The sequence below is a fragment of the Passer domesticus genome, chromosome 6 (assembly GCF_036417665.1).
Source record: "Passer domesticus isolate bPasDom1 chromosome 6, bPasDom1.hap1, whole genome shotgun sequence".
Classification (NCBI taxonomy): Eukaryota; Metazoa; Chordata; class Aves; order Passeriformes; family Passeridae; genus Passer; species Passer domesticus.
In genome coordinates this window covers 8,751,463-8,773,658 of record NC_087479.1, presented here as the reverse complement: position 1 = coordinate 8,773,658, position 22,196 = coordinate 8,751,463, and the positions used below count along the sequence as shown (strand labels likewise).

The window sequence follows — 22,196 nt, the reverse complement described above, 5'->3', positions numbered from 1 at the left end:
ATCAAATTCCATTTTAAAGTATTTGTAACTGAAGTGTTGTTCAGTCCCCAAAGAAATCGAGACAGTTGTGAAACTATTTAATTGTTAATGTAATCACTTACAGAACATTTTTATAAGACTGTAAGTGAATACTGGAGCTGAAAGTGACTTGTGGACACTGGATCAATTCTTAAATTTGATTTACCGCTGCTGCACACCAAAAACAGTTCTATAAACACCACACATAACACAAACCCTACTATTTAAAAAAAAAAATCAAAGGTAGTTCCACAGTGTCTTTAAATCTGCTAACTCAGACAAATGTTGTGGCTGTCACCATGAAACTAACTACTACATGAAAGTAATTACTAGTCATGCAGTATGTCAAATTTATTTACCTGCAAACAAATACTCTTCAGCATTAAGTGTTAGTAACTCCCTTTTATAACTGTATTTTGAAACGTACATCCCTCCTGTGGTATAAATGAAACAAACAAGCGAAAATCATGGATTTGCTTCTTACATGATAAAGGTGGTAGGAAAACAAAGCAAAACAGTTAAATATTTCCCACAGGGGTGGGGGGGGGCACACACCACCAATAAGGTGGAAGCTGTATCTGCATCAGTAGCGTCCTGTCAGTAAAATAAATTGAAAGTACTAGAACGTTTATATGCTTGATTATGCGTTTTTACAAAGAAACAGGCACAAGTCCTACAAGTCTCTAAGAACATTTCGGCAACTGCTTCACCTGGGGGGGGCGGGGGGATTCTGCAGACAGCTCCCCACACCTCTGCAAAACACGACTGCAGGGAAAAAAAAAAAAAAAAAAAGAAGGAAAAAAAAAAAAGAAAAAAAATCAAATCCATAAGCGCTGCACAGCCACCTACACACGCGAAATGCCCACGGAGAGAATCACACCCCCGTCGGCAAACACTCAGTGGTCCGCAAAGCGGAGCTGGGCTGAACAACGCGGCCGCAGAAGACAAGGGGAGAAAATGGGGGCGGGGGAGCTGAGAAAATGGGGGGCCCTCGGCTACTCTGCTCGCCGCTGTCTCAGAAATACCACAAGCCACCCCCCAGCCGCCCCCACCGCCGTTTCCCCGGGGGATGCTCGCGCAGGGGCCGGGGCGGGGGCAGGCCCGAGGGGAGACCCCCGCCCCGCCGCCCTCTCACCCACCGCATCCCCGGGGAGCCAACAGCTTCCTGTCCGCTCCGGGCCCGCCGGCAGCACGGACCGACCGGCCGCGGCCGCCTGCACCCGGGCCTCCTCGCCCCCCGGCCCGCCTGGCCGTGCCCGGGGGCCGGCGGGGCAGCCCACGCCCGGGGAAGGCGAAGGGAGAGCGGCCGCCCCCTTTCCCGGCCCTTCCCTTCCCTCCCGGCCCCGCACAATGCGGCCGCGCCGAGCAGGCCCCGGCCCCGGCGCTTCCTTCCCCCAGCCCTTCCCAGCCGGGGAGCGGGTCACTTACATGGCTGGAGCCCCGGGAGGAGGCGGCGGCGGCAGGGGAAGGGAGCCGGGGAGGGAGTCAGGGGAAGGGGAGGGAAGGGGGGAGCGAGCCAGCGAGCGAGCGGGGGAAGGGGGCGGCCGGCGAGGCGGGCGGGCTCTGCGGCGGGCGCCGAGCGAAGGCCTCACTGGGCTCCCGGCAGCCGCCGCCTCCTCCTCACCATCCCCGGGCGGCGGGGCGGCTCCTCCTCCCCCTCTCGTAGGCGCTCGGCCCGTGGGGTTCGCACACCCGCTCCGGCTGCCGGCTCGCCTTCCCCGCCGCTCCGCCCTGCGAGGCCGCCCCTCGCCTCGCTCCGCCGCCGCCTCCCCCCGCAGCCCCGGGCCGCGCTCCCGCCGCCCGCGCCGGGCTCGTCCCGCACGCGGCTCCGCGGCGCTCGCTCACACCCTGCGCGGAGCGGCCGCCGGGTCCCGCCGCCGCTTCCCGCCCGTGCCGAGGGGCCGCCCCGCTCCGCGCCGCTCCCCGGACGGGGTTCGTGGCCTCGCCACCCTCCGAGCTCCCACAGCGCGGCGGAGCAGCGCCCGCCGGCCCGGCCCCCTCCGCCCACCCGCCGGCCCGGCCCCAGGCCCCGGGGGCGGCGTTTCCTGGCCCCGGGCGGCCCGGTGTTCCCCCTTCCCCGGGCACCGGCCCGGCCCTGGAGCAGAGCGCTGGGCGCGCTGTGCCCCGGCAGGGGAGGGACGTGGCCTGTCCTGACTCGGCCTGTGAACCGGCTGCCTGGAGCATGGACAATTTCACAGAATCCCAAAATCAATTAGGTTGGAAGGGACAGGTCATCGAGTCCAACCTATGACCGAACGCCACAGTGTCAACTAGACCATGGCACCAAGTGCCACATCCAGCCGTTCCTTAAACGCGTCCAGGGACAGTGACTCCACCACCTCCCACTGAAATGGGCAGCCCATTCCAATTTCAAAATACCCTTCCTGTGAAGAATGTCCAACCTAAACCTTTTTCAGTGCAGCGTAAGACTGTGTTCTCTGGTCCTGTCACTGATTGCCTGGGAAGAGAGACCGAGCTCCACCTGGCTACACCCTCCTGTCACGGAGTTCTAGAGAATTATAAGATTTCCTTGAGCCTCTTTTTTTCCAGGCTAAACACCCTCAGCTCCTTCAGCTGTTCCTTGTAAGACTTGTTCTTCAGCCCCTTCACCAGATTAGTGCCCTTCTCTGGACAAAGGGCAACCCCAAAAAAGAGGGTTCCTGCCCCACATAGGTGAGAGGCTTAGACAGCCCCAGACTCTAGGAAGGGCCAGGCTCCTTTAAACCTCCTGGAGGGGCTTCCAGCAAGCTCCCCCAAAAGCATGGAGTGCCGCTTCTGCTTCTCTGCCCTCAGAATTTTCCCTTGCACTCCCCTAAAATACCAGATGATTAACTAACGAGGTACCACAGTACATTGGAGGATGCTCCAGTATCCCATTCCACACTGGACAGGCTAAATTAAGGAACTGCCCGTGGAGGGGCCAGGGTAGTGATTCTGGATGTTGCACTTCAAGGCCATCCTGTTTTCACAGTAGGAATGGCTCAGAACATGACAAATTGCTTCAACTATTGCTTACAGCATGACAATATTTTTTGTAAGGTTTTTGGGAGCCATTCTGCTCTAAAAAATAATGTTGTGGAAACAGCAATGACAGATTAACATTTCTCCACCCTTCCACTATGAAAATTTGTCTTCTTAGGTCATTAAGAGATCTTGCTTATTCTCAAATTGACAGTGCCATAAACGTTAACTGGGTTGTAAGAACTGATTGGATTTCTTCAGAAACATACGATCGCTGATGATCACATTTCTGCAATCGGAAGCTGGCTGGAATTTAGGAAACAGCACATCTTCCCACAGCTTTGCACTGTTGGCAACATAAAAGTGCATAAAACGCATTTACAGCAGTAAAGCTGGGGAATACAGCTCTGCCTTTACAAACCTATTGGATATAATAGGAGGCTTTTTTACCACATCATTTTGATGACTGTAAATGTTTACTGAAATTCATGTTCTTCTTCCGTTTTGATCAGCTAGGTCTGGCTGATCATATCTGTCATCAGGGTTCCCAAGCATCAAATGGATTCCTGGATTTTGGGTGCACTGGTGTGCTAGAGGAGCCAACGACGAGACAGAGGAGAAATGTTTCACTTTTCTTCATGGAGGGTGAAGAAAGAGTAATGCCTCCTTTCCCACCAACATACAGAGCAGTTCCTGCTGGCAGAGCAGCTACACCAGTGTGGGATTTTCTGTGCGTCACCTTTAGGTTTACTGGGGCATATTTCAGCACAGTTTTAAAAATGTACCATTCAGGCACTTTAGCAGAGTAAGCAGGCCCCGTGGTACTGGCCCAGTTACCCAGGGCAGAATGGAATGGCTGTGGGAACTCTAAGATGTAAAGGTAATGGAAAGGAAAAATCTGGGTTTGTGATCACATTTTGACCTACCATGCATTACTTACAAAATACTTAGTGTGCATTAAAATGCAGGTAGTCCTTAAAGATGTATTTAAAATTAAATTCATCATCAGTGTGCAAAACTTTCAAGCAGCTCAGTTGACATGTATTTTACTTAACAAAAACAAGGACAAAATTGATTTATCAACTAATTTTGAGCATTTGGGCTGTAGTTACATCTAGAAGTAAAGAGTACATGTAAATATAGGAGTTCACTGGCTGTGAGACAGTGGGGGTAGGGGGATCTCTGGTAATAGATCTGATTCCAGGAGAGCTTTCTCACCTTCCTGACAAACCCTCTCCTGATTGATAAGCTCCCAGGCTGCATGGTGAGCAAGGTCAGTAGGACTTCCCCCTGCAAATGAAGCAGCAGTTTAAAAAATAAGATCATAGAGTAAACAGTTTTCTGTCCTGAAGAGAAGAAAATAAACGTCCGTTGTTTGCTAGAAAGGAAGTACAATTAAAAAAAATCCCTCCAGATTTCAACATGAACATATTGTTTAGATTTGCCGACTGTTGATTTACCATGATGAAAGACAGGCCCAAACTAGAAAGTTTGGATCCCGATCTGGATCTGACATTCCCCAAATCTGAGGGGGAAGTGTGATTCAGAGTCTGGAGTAAGGGCTTATCTCTCAAACACAGCAAAGTACTGTGGATAAAAATACCCAGGTAAAGTAGGAAGTGCCTGGTCTGCAACAACAAGAGTGACTTTGTATCAACAATGAACAAAAGCAGCTTTTTTTTTTCTTTGAGAACAATGAAATCACTCAAGAATTGTTATAAATACAAACAATGTGGGTTTTATCACTCAGCTATCATCAGTGGGATTATAGTCTATAAACCCTAATTTTCAGGGAAGTCCCTAGATTTCCCTGAGCGCTTCCTCAGATTTCACATCTGTTAACTCTAGTTTATTAAGTGCTTCAGGATAAGGTGCATCAACTGAGCCTTGGTATTACATTACCAGAAAATACTGAATGTAGGTGTTAGTGGCAAAGAATGGATAATTTCCAGACAGTGTATTGATATCATGCCAGAAAAGCAGGCACTTCCCATTTATTTTTAACACATATATAGGTAACAATTCATTCAGCATCACTTTTAAAAGTTATTTCTAAATTTTTAAATTATGAAGCTTTGGATAAAATTATCCAGTCAGGCATAAGAAGAAAGATTACCATGCTAAGATGAAGTGGAATTACTGAGTTAACCCCCAGTAGAACAAGCTCTGTTTCATGATTCAAGTAATGACAGCACCTCTGTGGGCCAATAGTGAATTTGTTCCTCCCTTTTTAAAAGGTGGGCTGTACTCAGAACATACTCAGAGGAAAAAACTATATGACATCTTATTAGAATTACAGAGCTGGTATCTCAGTCTAGGCATTAATAGCTTTTAAACAAACAACTGATTTTTGGTTTCAGAGAAAAATCTAGCTCAATAAAAATAGAAATTAGAAGTGCTTTTCACAGTGCCAAATATAATAAACATAGTTGTGCTTCTAAACTGAACTAATCCAATGTTTGAAGGTATATTTCTCAATAGCGAAACATAGCAGGCTCTCTGGAAGAAAATAATAAATATAGTCATGCTGAAACATTGTGCATTTGCATTTTAGAAATTCATCTTGAGACTAAATAGATGTATGAGTGTATGAGTACTTCTCTGATGAATTTCCTACAGAACTGCTGTCAGCTGAACTGGTAAGGTTGCTGGAGAGCAGCACTGAATGAGGCCTTGTTGCTCTTCCTCATGGCTTGCTGGAAGTCCTGGAATAGACTGGACAGGAGACCTAGCTTTGGTTTCCTTCTTCTGTTCCTGGGATGCTGAAGCTAGACAGCCCTAGGATCTCGATGCTGTTAGCTCTAATGTGAGAGCTGTGCAGTCCTCTTCACCAGGAACATGATAGCCACGACAAGGGGCTAACATGATGTGGGGAGTTTGATACATAAACAGGAACCCAATTGGTTTGCATAGAAAATGCACTAAATAAAACACACAAAAATAGCAAGTATTCAGTTCTGTGCTGTACCCCACTGCAGTCACTTTTGTTGTTACAAAAATAACCACAAGTCTCAGTCTGGACTAGGCACTGTTAGGTGCTGTAGGCACATCAGAAGACTTGGGTTTTGATGTGAAGGGACTGAAGTCTGCTTCAAACCTCTGCTTTTCCCCCTTCCCTGTAAAGTGACTTGTCATGGATTCTTAGATCAGGAAAGATAGCTGAAAAAGCTAAACTCCAACGATCTGTGTGAGAGAACATCATGGTCTTAACTATAGTCAGATAGGAAAATCCTCTGAGAATGAAATACTGACATTACAGACACATACTAAAAGAAAGGCAAAAATTTTCAGGTTCCTGTTGCATTCCCAACTCTCACACACCCAGTGCTGATTACGTTCTTCACTTAAAATTACAGAGCTAAGCACAGTGTGAGCATATTAACCTGGGGGCCCTTTCAGTGGTTGATTCCCCCTGCAGATCCCCACATACAGATCTCTGTGAAAGGAGCAGCAGCCACTCTGCTGGATGAGGGCACAGGCACAGCAGTGGGTTCTTGGAGCACTGGTTCTGGCCACATGGATCTGCAGGTGACAGCCAGCACAGAGCAGCTCAGTCTTCCTCATGCAGTTTCCTAAAGAGCAAGGGTGGCAATCAAGTTTTTAAGGTTTTAAGCATTATGGTGACAGTAGCTTCCTATATCCTTTAAAGTGTATATACCTATGACATTTACCTGGGGGACTAGCAAGTGTTTTTATCATTTTCATAATAATGCTAGAAGAGAGGAGATTGCTTGTAACTTCTTCAGTGTGTTTTTAATGGCGTCTGCATGCACACAACAATCTGCTATGCTTTGAATCACCTGCTCAAAATTATATAGTTTGGAAAATTAAGGGGAGAAGTGACTGTTTCAGCATCAATCTGGTCTGACACTCTAGCTACTACAGCCACAAAATTGTGCTTACTGATCTATATTCTGATCTATATTCATCTATATTCAGATTGTGCTTTATTTGTAATACAAGAAGCAGTCCTGTGAAAGGTGCAGTAATAATTTTTATATTATAATTTTTTGTTTGTTTGTTTGATCATCTCTCTCCTGTGTTTCTTTGATGCCTAAGCTTGTGTTTCCACTTGCCCTCAGCAAAATCACTGAGTTCTCCTTTTCTGCAAGATGTCACAAAACTTTTGAGTGCTTTTTCTATCCTTTGGCTACTTCTAGACTGGTTCTGTTAGCTGTGCCTACAGATAGGCTTGTGGCTGCTGCACTCTGTGGCCAGAGTGAGTTATATCCATCCTGCTCTGAGGGGGCTGGGCTCCTCTCCAAGCCCAAACCCTCCTTCTCTGCCCTCAGCCTGAAGTTCCCTGAGAGCAACAAGCTGCAATGCACTTGGTGTGTGTGAGCAGTAGTGGCCCTGGAGGAGTGGTTTTCTGGAGTGATTCTGTGGATGTTGAGGACCCCATCTCCAAACCAAAGGCGTTTCAGGGAAGAGGGGGTGCTTCAGGCTAGCTTTAATGGGGTCCCATGGACTTCTTTACCCAGTGATGGCCAGAGTTCATGTGCACTGCTCTGGAGGATCACACTGCTTTAGGTTCACTGGAAGGGCGCTCAGTTCATGCACTCCCAGTCTGGTCTGTGATACAAACCTAACAGCAATAAATCAATGTGATCTGGAGGTCTGCCTCAACAACAGAGCCCTGATTCAAGCACGCTAGTAGAGAGTAAGGCATTGAAAACCAGAAGTTAGGTAGACATTAAGGAGAAGTTTAAGAAGATATTAGGAGCAAGAATCAGACACAAGCACTGCAAAATTCAGGGTCAGAGCCCCTGCACACATGCTGATGTAACAAGTACCTCTTTGGTTGCCCACCCCACCCCTCAGCATACTTGGCATGTAGCATCAGTTTTCTTGGACATTGCCTGTCTGCTGAGCTTCCCATCCCACCTTGAGCAGAAAGGCTCGTGCATTAGCTGGATCCAAGAAGAGCCTGTGTAAGCCAGGACAGGACTGTCCCCCCAGGGCTGTGTGGGACAGAACCCACCTCTCCACATGCCCATGTCCAGTGCTGAGCACCATCTCTGCAGGAGCTTCTTGGTGCTCATCTAACATACTAACTTTTAAAATAACAAAGGCAACCGCGAAAGAAATCAATCTGCTGACTGGCCCTGCGGTCTTCACTGCCCTCAGCCTTGTCATCTGCATTCAGCTGGAGGAGCGACTGCTCCTCAGGCATTTATTCCCTGGCAGCCCGGAGGGAATCAAGCCCAGTGTGTTCCTCTGCCGCATCCAGCCTGGCTCTCACACAGCGTTCCCGCTGCAGCCCCGGAGCCTGCCAGGACAGGCTGGCAGTTGTCGGGAATGATGTCACCCAATGGGCAGGGCTTCTTTGCCACCGATAACATCTTAGCAGATGTCCTCCAAACGTGCTCACAGTTCTCCCATTATAGCATCTTTATTTTCCGTCTACCTTTCACAGTCCCATCTTTTCAGCTGGAAAAGAGGTTACTCTTTGCTAAAGACTGTGTCCAAAACTGGAGAAGAGCTTTGCCAAAGTTTTTTTTTAAGTGTTTTTGATTTATTCTTGGGCAGAAAAACTTTACATTTCAGTAAAACACAACTACTGAGATACTTCAAAGCTTGTAGGTACCAGACTATCACTGAAAAAGTTTATGATTCTCCCTCATTCATTTACCCTCTTCCAAAATAAAACAAGGGATAAAAGAAGTTGCTACCCATTACCTATAATGGTATGTTCCCCATAAATCCTGCAGGTTTTACTCCCACCTACTGTGCCTCATCCCTATTTAGAAAATCAGATCTACCCCAGGGTATCCTTCTGGACGTGTAGAGTTCCACTGAAATCAGCAGGGATCTGTTTAAGGACATGCTGGCAGAGAGTATCTGTTATTCTATATTTACACAGTACCCAGCATAATAGGACATGAAACCTGATTAAAGCCTCCAAACACCACTGCCATGGAAATCAGTCTTGTTATTGACTGATGACTCAACATGTCTGGATTTAGATGGAAGAGGGCTACTTTCAATTCCCAATTCTTTTATAGACTCTCTACATAACCTAGCCAAGTCATTGAATCTCCATGCCTCAGATACTCCTGTATTTAATGCAGAGAAAGTCAATCATTGATTAATTCCCTTCTCCCAGCCCATTCTGCAGCTTTTGATTATAAGTTCCTTGGGGCCGGCATTGCCTCTTGTGAAGTGTGAGGACAGCACACAGCACCAGAGAGCTCTGGCAAGTCTATAAATGATAAAATAACAATCACGTGCAGTAGCACAGAAGCAGCTGTTATTGTCCTAATATTTGTCCTCACAGAGTAATTTTTAAATTGAAAGCACACCTGGGATAATTCAGTTTCAGAAGATGCTTGACCTGATCTTGGGATGATGACAACCTCCGAGTAACCTGAGCTACAGCACTGCCTTTAACAAAATAAGAAAAGGGAAAATGAAGAAGAGTAATAGTTTTGTGGTTTTTTTTGCAAAATGTAAAGCAATATGGGATGGATTCAAACCTTAAATAAAATACCAGCAGCCACACAGCTTTCCCTCTTCATGAGAACAGATGTGGAAAGCCATTATTATAATTTGCAAATAATGTTACCCCCTTATGTGTGTCATTGGAGCTTTTTTATGACATGGTTTCAGCTAGAGAGTTTCTTACATAACACTGTTATTCTGTTTTCACTTCAGATGTAGTTCTCAGGTGATGGTTTCCCATGTAAAGGTTCTATTAATAAATAGCTATCAGTTACACAGCTATTTAGCTCTCAAAAATCAGTGTCCTGAAATTGTGAAGGTATTTCCTAGGCTGGAATATTTGCCAAAATTTAAGCCCAGGAGCAAAGACAGATTCCTGCAGGTAAGCCACACAACTTGCACAGACAACCATTATTAATACAAATCACTTCAATTAAAATTGGCATGTGAGCTAATTAATAGGATGTTGATTGATAAACAAGACCTTGCTCGTTTTATCCAGGCATTTGTTAATTACCTGCCCGATGTCGCAGCTGACCAGAGAGGACACACTCCTGCTTTAAGGAATGTTGTGGGGTTTGTGTGCATTCCAGTTTACCAGGAGTACTGCTATAAAATAGCAGTATTATTTTAGCCTTGCCATATGAAGTTTTGTGTCTGCCTGCATCGCAGATGGGATACGGTATGCATCAGTTCACTCACGATAAGGAAAATAATACCTGCCCTGTGATGCTACAGTAATTTTTCACATTATTTGCTCACAGTGTGTATCTTTTTTTGTCTTCTCTACTTCCCCCCTGTTTCTGAGTGCACTGGCAGCCTCCACAGCGCTCTGTAGCAGCGAGCACACTGCGACACTGTTGCAGGGGTTCCCTACAGCAGAGCCTTCCCAGTGCCATTGATCAAGCCACAAGCACTAGTTAAGTAATGCAAGGTTGCTCTAATTCCCTGACTCATCTCCTGCTCCCCCTGGAAATCCTAAATGTGGTGCTGGAAACCAAACTGCAGTCCTCTGCAGCAGGATGAAGTAACTTTGATTGCTGAGTCACCACGCTGACCCACACAGCTCAAATGTATAGTTTAGCAATAGTCAGAAATGCTCATTGTAATCTTACCACAGTCGAGGTGCTAACTGCATATTCCCTGGCAATGCATTCAGCCTGGCTTTCAGCTCAGGGCTCAGGTTCCCCAAATCACTATTTGTGTAGTGTTTACAAAAACACAATCCATTTGAAGTAGCCTTGAATTATTGTATTCCTGGGGTCCTTTTTTTTATGCATATGTCATCTTAGGGCTAATCAGCATTCTGCTCTTGCGTTTGCAACTGCTGAGAAAGTCAGATCTTAAAAAGCCATAACTCCTTGACAATTTCTGCCCATTGATAGCTTGTACAAGCTGTTTTGGTGTAGAAAGTAACGTGGAGGAAAATTGAAGATCAAATTATTCGCAGGTATGAATTAAATCTATTGCTTTGTAGCCGCCGACACGTCTCCTTGCTGTGCGTGGTGAAAGTCTCCTCATTATGTACTGCACGCTTTTACAAACACCGCTGTCCTCCTGAGCATGATCTATGTTTCTGTGATAGAAATCTGTGTTGTGCCACAGTGCCATCACTATGGAACACTTCTGATAGTGTTGGCTGTGAGTCCCACTGCTTTAGCTGCAGACCTTTTCTTCTGCTCTGTGACGTGACGTGGAGTGTGTTTGATGTGAGCCTGACTGCAGAGACAAATGGAAGAGTAGCAACATTTGCGTGCTACAGTTTGTTTCTAAAATTGATCTTGACCAGTCAGCATGAAATGCACAATGTCAAAGCAGTTGCCATGATGCTCTTTCCTTAGGAGAAATGATTCCTCTTGGGCACAGGGCAAGCAGGAGTTGAGGGGGATGCCTCTGCTGCCCCTTCAAACTGGCTGACAGACAAAAGTCTGCTTGCAATTCAAAGCAAATTATGAAAACAGATTAGTGTAAATAAAGATGAAGGAAGAGGGGACTCACATCAGAGAAGACACAAATGAAAAGGCATGTGACCAGTTTAAAATACGAATAAGCTTCTGTTAAAGGAGCTCTTGTCAGTGACCTTCTTTCCTGCCATGTGACCAAATTCTTCATTCAGGCACTGTAAAAGAATGCTAAAATTGTCTTTATTTTCATTTCAGATCTGACCACATTAGTCTATACTTGGTGTATTCATTTATTGCCCAAATAATCTCACTTTCTGCTGAAGTCAAAGGGTATTTTTCTTGAAACCCCTCTCCTGGGTCTGCTCTGGGATTCAGTGATGGTGCCTGCAAGCTTTCAGAATCCCAAGGACCTGGGGAGGCCAGCTCTATGCCATTTCAGGCCCATGTGGGAAGGGTGCAAGTCATTTTAAAGCCAGCAAATAGCTATGGAAGGAAGCTGATCACTGTGCAAGGTCCTGGGCTGAAGGGCAAACATCTCTGAAAAAAGCCAGCCCCAGCATGAGCAGAGAGTCCCTCTCAGGAGTTTATATTTAATCAAGACAATTGTCCTAAAAACAGGCACAGAGAGGTAGCAAAGTGGGTAACTCTATCTATGCATCTTCTGAAATTTCTCAAAATCCCTGCTGAATCCCAGACCCAGACCTGGAGGCAGCATTCACTTGGTTGCACCAGGTGTGAAATGCAGCAATATGGCAACTCCTTCTCCTCCACTCCCCCCCACTTAAACTTCCAAGGATCACAGAAGAATTTCTGACGTGCTCCAACATTGAACAAAGCAATCTCTGATCTTAAGGAGAAAAAAATAAAAAAGAAAAGAAAAGCAGGGTTCAGTTTAATACAGGCAACTGGCAGAGATTCAAATTGCATCTTATTTTAGCCAAAGCTGTTCACCAATCCTGAGGAGAGATGTGAATTTTCAGCTCCAGTCAGATGCCTAATTATTCCTTGCTCCTTATCTTGCTTTTAAGATCTTGCCAAGGCTGCACCCATCCCTCTATCTCCAGGCATTTGAATACCACTCAAGAAACATCTGAACTCTGTGATGTTCATGTTCCCCGTCACCGTGTAACCTCTCAGGAACCCCTGCAGATGACAGTGTCTGACAAAGAGCACCTCGTGCTGGAATGATCCTGCCTCTTACCTGTAGAGGTACCCCTCCATCCAGAAAGGATCTCTGGGGCTGTCAGCCTGCTCTCACCACACAGGAGCACACCCTTTTCCACGGGGTGTTTAAGCAGAGCTGCTGTGTGACAAATAATAGCATTCCATTTTGCTCTAGGCAGGACCCAAGATTGAATCCTGTTACTGACTACACAGTGGGGGCTTCCTCAAATTGCTGAGTCTAAGTGAAAGGGAATGGCAAAGAGGGTAAACCATGCAGGTTGTGCAGCACAAAGTAAAATTTCTCAAAAATTCCAGTTTTGTTTTCCTTTCTACCCAACTTTCTCATCTTCCATTTCCTCCCCACCCATGTTTTCTGCAAAGGTCCATTTCAGAGACACACCACACATTTGTTTTCTTCAGAGCTTGACTTCAGTCTTACCAAAGTCTGTGTCAGTCCTGAAGGATGTGAGATGACCACATCTGGGCCCCAGAGGAGGGACACTTTGGCTTCTGGCAGGGCATCAATTATAGAGTCAGAACAGATTTTTTTAATGTGTCAGTTACAACTAGAGGAGTGACCTGAGTGATGGATAACTCTTGTGTGGCTTTGCACAGGGGCCAGGTTCACCCAGGTAAGGGTTAGCTCCACTAGGAGAGACTGATGGCATTTTCTGTTGCCTGGGAGACATGCTGTACATGTTGCAGGACTAGTTTCTTAACATATCATGTAAGAGGATGCTATGGTTTCCTATATCACCTTCCACTTTTAGATCTGCTTATACTGTATCAGTTATAAAAGTGATTATTGCTTATTACCTTTGGCTTCAAAAATGGCCACCTGCAACTTTAGAGTACAGAACACGCTGAGAAAAAAATTAATTTCAGTTCCCTCTCATTTATTAACAGCTTTGAGCTTGGGCTTCAGGTTTGGGTAAGGAAACATTTAACAAAATTTAGATTGGCTAATGCAGAACCAAAGTCTCTTTTTTGCCCTTACAGACCTTTCTAAAACACATCAGTTTGTGTGATCCCTGGAGAGTGTGTGACACCAAAGCCCCGCTCTGAAGAGCTTGACTCTGTTTCTCATGCTCTAGACAGAGCAGGCACCAGTGACATTGATACATAATTTAGTCACCACCTTGAGGGTACATTAAATTAGCAAATTCCCTAATTTGCTACAAATTCACATAGATGAATTGATGATTAAATAGCTGATTGAACTGAAGAACCCAAATGGAGTAGTTTGTTTCTAATTTAAATGCTCTCTATGTCTAGACCACTCTCCTTGTTACATTCTAATTGACCTAATTATTTCCAAAAACACCCTTTTAGTCATTTCTTTTGCATTTAGATCGTTCCATATGGGGGCTGGATGTGGGAGGAGGGCTGTTCTGGCGTATTCCAGCAGCAGAAAGTATTTTAAGCATTCACTTTGGATAGCAGCAGCAGTGACTGCTTGTGAAGCCGTAGAACTTCACGTAGACCTGGGGAGAAGATTGTGGGCTTCCTGTTTGAACTCTGCCACTGCACAGCCACAATCCACTTCTAAGATGTCTGAAGGATGACCACATCTCTGGAGAGGTCTCAGTCGAGTTCCTGCCGTCTGACAAGCTGCTGCCTGCCAGCCCAGCCGAGCGGGGGGACTGCTGTAACCATGGCCCTGCTTGGCCTCCCGTGCAGGCAGCAGAATGGCACTTGCTTGTGGCGAAAGCAGGGCTGAGATAGCACACTACAGTTGCTGTAGGGAGCTATTGTTATTGCTTGTAGGAGCAAGCACCCAGAGAGTTACCACATCTCAGCTGACGTGAGGTGGCTTGTTCGCTCGCGGGAGCTGGATCGTGCGTCTGAGCCCCACGGGGACCTGGGCTTCCCTCACATCACATTGTTATCTTTAATTTAAAGGAGTGAGGACTACAGCTGTTGGATACAGGAAAGATAAATGTTAAAACACATTTCTAGACCTCTGGATGCTCTGTCTTTAATGTCAGAATAAAAGCCAGGCAGCCTGTGAATGCTCTGCATGGAGAATCCACCATGGTTGCTGGGAAGCTGTTGCAGGGGTTCATCATTTGTCCTGAAAACATGCTTTTTACAGTCAGGTTAAACTGCACTTTCCAGCTCCTGATCTTGTTGTTAAATGTTCACCAAAGTTACATGCAATCATCAATGGAGCCAGAATGGCTGTAATTATATTTGACTCTTCTAGAATGCACTGGCAGATATCAACTTGTGTGACCAAAGCAGCCTTTTGTTTCCCTCATTTAGAGAGAGAAACTGAGATGAGGGAAAGAAAATTTACTATCCCAGGTCCTGCACAAAATCAATGATGTTGCAAAGGGGAAATCTGGATGGCTTGGTTAAGAGAATGTCTCATCAGGCAAAAGCATTTTAACCAAAATTCATACCATCTTTAGCCTTCAGTCCTTCACTGACCTCAGCTGAGTTACTCCTGGCTCACTCCTGGTGGCTGAGAGAAGAGAATGAGGCTTAAGATGCACAAAAATGCATTTTGTTATCCCTGATAGCTGCTTTGGTTTTTACCAGCTTTCTGTAGCTGGATATGTGTCAGTCAGATGTTGTGCCAGATGTTTCCCCTGAACAGTCACATAAATGAAATAGCTGGAACAAGGTAGGAACATACCTGATTGCCAGCTGCCTGCCAGTGCCTGCTGACTGGGTTTGGCAACCTATGGCTCTGCTCTTCTTCCAGTCAGCCTCAGAGACTGGCCCATCCACAGGACCCAGAGCAGACGGTCATGGCCACAACAGCTGTGAGCAGAAAATTGCAGTGGCCACCCTGGTCTAGGCTGCCCTTTCCCTCACTCCCTTCTCAGGAGGTCAGGACCAGCTGGCAGGGGCTGCTTGGTGTACACTCATTTTGTGGCAATGCTGGACACCTGGACAGAGGGGCAGTTGCACAACCATTGACATGAAATAGCATAAAGTTTCTTGGTATAAACAATCCTGCTCCAAATAGCCTTTCAACAACTTTCCTGTAAAGTTTCTTTTCCAAATCCAGAGTGCCAGGCGGGTGTTTCCTGGATCTGGGGCTTTAAGGGAGGTTTTCAGCTTACAAAGCACTGGATGTTTTCTGTCGCGTCAGGCCATGAGAAATTTCTGTCGTGTACTCATTTCTCAAATCAAGTACATAAAAAGATGGTGCAGGCAGCCAAGTCTCACACAGATCCGGCTGTGTACTGCCAAACCTTTACACGCTGCCACTGACCGATGCAACTGGCAGCCAAAAGTGGCTGCTAAATCCAGCAGCCTCCTCGGGAGGAGGTGCACGATGTGCAGATGCAGAGTGTCCCTCCTCTCCATGTACCATCGGCCAGAGGCTCCCCAGCCTGGCCCCCAGTTTCCTCATCCTCATCCTCCCATGCTTATAGCAGTGAACTGGGTCTTTCCTTTTCCTCTAGTCTCTCCCTTCCCACCCTTGGATACCCCAAAATCAAAAACTAAGCCTTTTTTAGGGAATTTAGTGATAAAAATTGGAGTAGCAGCAGCCCTGTCCTTCCAATATTTTGTGCATTATTATTCACCACACCTTTGGATGTATCTTAGAAAGATTGTTATTTAGGGAAATCAACCATCACCTGGATCAATATCCTGCATAAACCCTCTGATTGCATCAGTGATCTCTGCCCATCACAGACCTCACCTCCCTCTTTTGGTTCTTTAGGGAGATCTTTGGTCTTTTCCAGGTTTTCTGTGGCAGTCCTCTGCTCATTTGCTATGATTGAATTGCAGTTAAATCCTTAAGGTATTTGCAAATACCTTTTCCCTTTTTTTTTTTTTTTATATTGTCACTTGTAGCATGACTTTTCACTTACAATTTTCTCAAAACTTCAGAACAAAAATTCTTATTATGTGTGCATAGTACTTTTCTCTGAACAATATTTCTGCATGCAATTAAAAACCCCTGATTCTGTACATTTTATAAATAAAGCCTCTAGACTTATATTTAGATTACAATGATCTCTTGGGCATGAACTGTCTTTCCAGTCTCTATTTATGAAGCACACAATACTACAGTAACAATAAAAGCAATGTCATCTGGTTGCATTCAGACAGCAAAGATCTATCATCAGCTATATCTGGATATCCTTCTTTCATCAGCAGCATGTGAAAAAAAACTTACATGAAAATTTCTCACTTGAAAAAAAAAATTAGATTTCCAGCAAAGAGAAATATTCTTGGGAAAATTCAGTTTTATTTGTTTTCTTGTTTTCACTGGAAAATTGGGCACCTCAAACACTGCACAAAAAGTTCAGTGCAAACAAAACATAGGGATCTGGCATGTTAAGGTAAAAAAACATACTCTTTGGTTTCAGGCCAGAACTACCAACAACAGAGGATGTTTTTTAATTAAAAATCAAAATTTCCTCTAGCTATTCTTTTGTTTTTCAGTAAAAACTGCCGAACAACATTTTCTTGCCAACTCTAGCACAAATAACCTCTCTTCTGGTTTTGACAACTTCCTTGGGATTATGTTGCTCTATTTCAAGTTCCTCCTTGTTTTCTTTCCTCTACCTTAATGCCAGTGTTGGCACTGAAGCTTCCCTTAATGATGACATATGTTCCTCACTCATTCAGAATATGATCTAACTCTTTATATAGAGCATCTGTTTATTTATCTGTGGGACATGTGGCTAGAACATAAACTTGAATGAGCTGTGGGAAAGGCCAATTTTAAATATGAAAATAGACTAACATTGGTGTAGTTACAGACACTTGCAGCTCCCTAATTTGATTACTAGTCACAGAAAATGCTTAGACATTCTCATGACAATTAGTATAAACAATCCTCTTTCCATTGGAGAAAAAATATTATCATAGCTGGACAAATAAACTGACCCAACTTAAAAATGAATGTCATTTCATTGCCTTTGAAGGCATAATTCAGTAGTGGTGCTTAATATTCTCAGCTGTCATCAACCATGCAGTAATTAGTTTGAGTTCTAATGAATATTTATTTATATGAACAAGGTATAAGAATTGCAAATATCACACCTATTTGACCACAGTTTATGATGATGATATTGTAGGATTGCATGTATGTATTCGTTATTATTACATGAATATTTCATAGATCAGTGTGAAATGTAATTACACCCCAGTATGTTTGCTTAATGTCAGTGTCAACAGTTTGAGCGAGATTAGCATAAGACCAAGAGATTTTCTCAAGTTTCTCATCTCTGGCACCAGGAGCAAGATTTTGGGGATCATAAATAACAGTGAGGTGCTCAGGGCACTTTTCCACAGCTTGAATCGCTCGATAGAAAACTCCTCCTCATCTCAAAACAGACATAGGAGAAGGGGGAAAACATCATGTTTAGCTTTCTTGAACGCTTAACCCTGGATAATCAAAGATACAGAGCTATGGAGAGTGCTGTGAAGATCTGCAGTCCATTTAAAGCCATTTATCCATTGCTGTTGCTGAGTTCAGGAAGAGTCCTAAATACAAACAATCTTTGTATCCTGCTGTCAGTAAGAATAAGATATTGTTTCATCGCATGCTAACACCTAAACTCTCTATTACATCAGTTGTTTTAAAATTTCCCATTTGCCTGAAATGTTGGAAGTTCTCTGTAATCACAAATATCCCCTAAAAATGAAAGATCAGAGAGAAAATAAAGCACTGCTTTTCTATTTTTGTCGGTGTTTACTTTGTTCCCTTGTTCACATGTCATGCACGAAACCATTTCAGTTTCCTCTGTTGAGACAGTTTCTCTTGCACTTTCAATGTCTTTCTCACAGAGCAAGACAGCAGAGAAAACATGTTTTAAAAATAGGAAAATGTGATTGTAAAACCACAAACTTGTGTTTTGTACAGAGAAGAGGTGAAGATGGTCAGAGAGCTACTGCACAGAAATCCCTTTAATCTAAGTTTTGAATTGACAAAGTCTTACTAAAGATGAAACTCTTCTCTTCTATACTCATATCAGCCTTGGTATCAGAACCTGTGTACATTTGCATGTAGGAAATGATTTCTCAATATTATTCAGCTGCATAATTTCTCTTTTTTCTTTGGATTCCCGAGTTTGAGCATCTTTTCATTTGCAGTACTGCTGACCCAAATTGCCCATCCTTTCTGAAATACCTCTGCTGAGATCCTAAATCATGAAGATTTCACTGTATTAATCCATCAGTGCTGCAATGCCACAGCAGCTCTGTGGGACTCAGCTCAAGTCCACTGCTGGCTTAGTGTGTTTGGATGCTGCTCTGTGTTTGGGGGGGCTTGTAATGCTGTTGGAAGGGAGTGCAGGGTGGGGAAAAAACCCTTCCCAAGGACAGGGTCACAGCCAACTTGTTTTTCTGATCCTCTGAGCTGTGAAGCATGTGCTGACATTTTCTACTGGCTGCTCTTGACAATCTCTGAACGATGTATATGGGTTTGCTTAGGACTTGGCATTTTCTTGCTCTCCCTGTGTAAAAGGCAGAACCCCATGAGTCTGCAAGGGCCATATTCTCACCAACAAAACCTGCAAGTGCTGCTCCCAGTCCCATTCTCCCAAGCATTATAGACCCAGATAACACAAGGATTTCATGAGAGGTGGGTTACAGAGGCACAGGAAGGGCTTCTGATGTTTGGGGTGTGTAGAAACCCCATGGTGGGAGTCATCTGATGGTCAGAAACCTCTTTTGAGGCTGTGAGTGGTGTGCTGTCTTGGAAGAACTGATGGATTTTTTTTTTTTGCTTTTAGGAAATGATTTTGTATGGAAGAGTTCTGGAAAAGGAGGCAGGATTTGTCTTTGCCTAAAGTCCTTCTAAGTCATGCTGGTTTATGATGTTGAGATGGTTCCCAGGTGTTTGGACTGAAACCACCAACAAGGTGACAGTATGCACAGTGTGTCACAACATGACGTGCATAGTGCCTGGCACAGGCTTTGTGACAAACTGAGTTATGGTAACAGAGTGCCCAGACCCAGTGTCTCTGATATTTCTCTTTAAAGGGCCACCAGCTACTGAAGCCTTGAAGGATGGTTGGCAGAAGGGTGCCAAGAGCCACAGGCTTTCCAAGCACGCTGATTTTGGGAATGTGTAGTACTCCATTTTCATCTCACGTGGGCTGTTTTTCTCAGTGTAATAGGTTGATTTCAGCACTTTGCTACCTTGACTCTATCAGCCATCCCCACAACTGCTGCATAGCCAGCACTGGTGTAATTTCAGCTGCTAAGCCCTTGGCTCTTCTTGGTTTTAATCTTCCTATCCATTTTCCTGTTTCAAATCACAAAGGTCCGTCCTCGTGAAGAACAGTCCTTTCCTCTTTGTGTTACTGCTTGTTCTGCAGCTGAATCTTTCCTTGATGCTTCCCTGGTGCTTTGTGTCTAAGGCACAACACAGAGACATGCAATGCAATGTGCTCCCTCCTTATTAATATAGATTGATGTTGAAAGGAGTGCTGGATGTAAGATTTTAATCAAGAAACTGCAGCAACTTTATGAGCATTATATATCTCTCTTAATTTGGCCAGCAATGAAAATATGGTTGGCAGGAGGAAAAAAGAAAACTCCTTCTCTCTCTCTCTCACCAATGTACTTTCCAACATGGAAAAAAAAAAGGATTTTGAATGAAGTGGCAATATGGATGCATTTGAAACTGCGAAATGTGATTCTTAATTGCTCGTGATTGTCTCTCCAACAACTGGTAGGTTAACCACGGCAGGCTGACAGCCTGCACTAACTGACAATCAATATTGTTGAAGCACAGAACCTTTGCCTGCAAGACACAAAAACATTTCATTTTCAAACACTACAGGACATCTGCTTCTGGAGAGAAAAAGTTGCTTCTTCTCGGCAATCTGCACCAACTTGTAACTTATTTTTTCTCCTTGCTCGGAGGAAACAAAAGTCTTCTTTATACCATATCCTTTCCACTAATCTGGCAGCTATCCAGTGTGGGTTTAAACAGATGTTCTGGAAAAAAATATGGCATATACAAATGAGATGGAATCCAGCAATTCAGTCATGGATTATTACAGATATAAAATGTGAAGGGCTAAATTCTTCCCAGATTCACATTCTGTATAATATTTGGCACTAGATGTAAGAACAGCACACAAACAAATCATTAATACCCTCATTATAATAATTATTATATATTTAGCACAAAGACCCCAGGCTGGCTCAAACCCTACATGTTAAATACTGTACAGATGCATGTTCAGGCTGAGGAGTTTATTCAAATGGCTGCTTGCACCAAAGACTTAGATATGTAAGTAACTTTCCTTGTGCATGTTTACAGGATTAAGCCCCACATGTGATTATATTATTGGCAACAACAGGCATTTCTTACTTTCCACGCTGCAGCCTTTGAATAAATCACACAATAACGAACAATTTGATGTTAAAGGGAAAGAATTTGATTCCTGCTGCATCTAAGGCTACTAAGGGTTGCCACAGGGTTGAAAATTTAGTGATATAAATTGTATGGACACACTCTTCATAAACATACATTACACACAAGGCAATGCAAGTGATAAGTTTATCTTTTTAAGTGCTGAGATGCATCATACAGCCTCCTGATGTGAAGGGCAACCACCTAAGCCCCTGGGATGACTGGTGAAAGCATCAGGGAAGGAGAGCTTGTACCTCAGAACAGATGCTGGGTGGGACTGAGGGATGCTGGCAACTTTGGGAAAGGCACAAAGAAATTGCTTTCAGCTTTTACTGATACTGCAGAGCCAATATGGACTGATGGACTGAATGTCTAAGAGCAAGTGTACCCTTATGGTCCGTGGAGAGCTCAGGGTTCTGATGCTTCTGGGGGAATCCTTGTCTCCCATATTCAGTCTGAGCTCCTGCTGACTGGGACTGTGCCTACCATAACCTGCTTTTCTTTTTAACTTTTCCATTTCCAATTGTTGAGTGATAAAGCCCAGTGCTTATGGTAATAAACTAAAAAAAACAATTACCTTTTTGAGTATTCATAAAGGACACTTGATAACTTGATAAAAAAGTCTGTTTCCTATTATTGTTATTGCTGAACAAAATGAAATGAAAGATGTTGGGGTGATGCCAGGGTGACAAGTGGGAGGGATTCACTTGTCCCCATTTTTCTGCCTGCTTTTTCTTTGCAGTCTCTAACTTCTCATCATTTCACAAACTTCAAAAAAGTTTCAGGGAAATGAAAATAGAGCAAACTGTAGCTTTTTGTACCCCCATACTTTTTGAAAGGAGAGCTCACTTGATGGGTTGCAAGGGAAGAATAATGAAAAAACATAAATGAGGAAAACAAAGACCTGGGCAGGTTATTTTTTTCCCCTGCAGACGGGGTGAAACACTAAACATCAGACCTTGGTGAAATCCAAAGATAACCATAAACCACCATCTAGTAAACATCCCGAACACAACTGTAAAAACCACTGTGTGTGAAACACCATGAAAGAAGAGCAAAAAGAAGAAAGCAAAAGAAGAAAGCAAAAAGAAGAAAGCAAAAAGAAAGAAAATCAGCCTGTACTTTTCCTTGCAGGAGTGTAACAAGCCTGTTCTTCCCTTTCCCTGCTGCTGCCTGTTGCTGTGAGAGCAATTGCAGGAGCAGCACTGCTTGAGGCCGGTGGCCTGTGCCAGGGGCAGATGTTCTGGCTCCTGCCCAGATGTTCTGGGAAAGCAGAGGTGCTGGCAGTGCCCGGGCAGCCCCGTGGCTGCACACACCCTCCCCCACACACACAGCCTGCCCAGCATCCCTGTGCACTCGATGTCTCT

At 44.5% G+C, this 22,196-nt stretch overlaps 1 protein-coding gene across 5 annotated transcripts in view; it reads right to left on the bottom strand.

The window, feature by feature from the left end:
* Positions 1-1,882, bottom strand: part of AKT1 (AKT serine/threonine kinase 1) — a 75,908-nt gene extending 74,026 nt beyond the window's left edge. The window contains exons 1-2 of one of the 5 annotated variants that reach the window (XM_064423146.1): positions 1,447-1,818; positions 378-452 (exon numbers count right to left, since the gene is read on the bottom strand). The gene's annotated coding sequence lies outside the window, so the exon portion shown is untranslated. Of the gene's footprint in view, positions 1-377; positions 453-867; positions 885-1,157; positions 1,293-1,446; positions 1,819-1,865 lie in introns of those variants that run through there. The other 4 variants (XM_064423151.1, XM_064423145.1, XM_064423149.1 and 1 more) reach the window with 4 other exon arrangements.
* Positions 1,883-22,196: the final 20,314 nt, after the last annotated feature.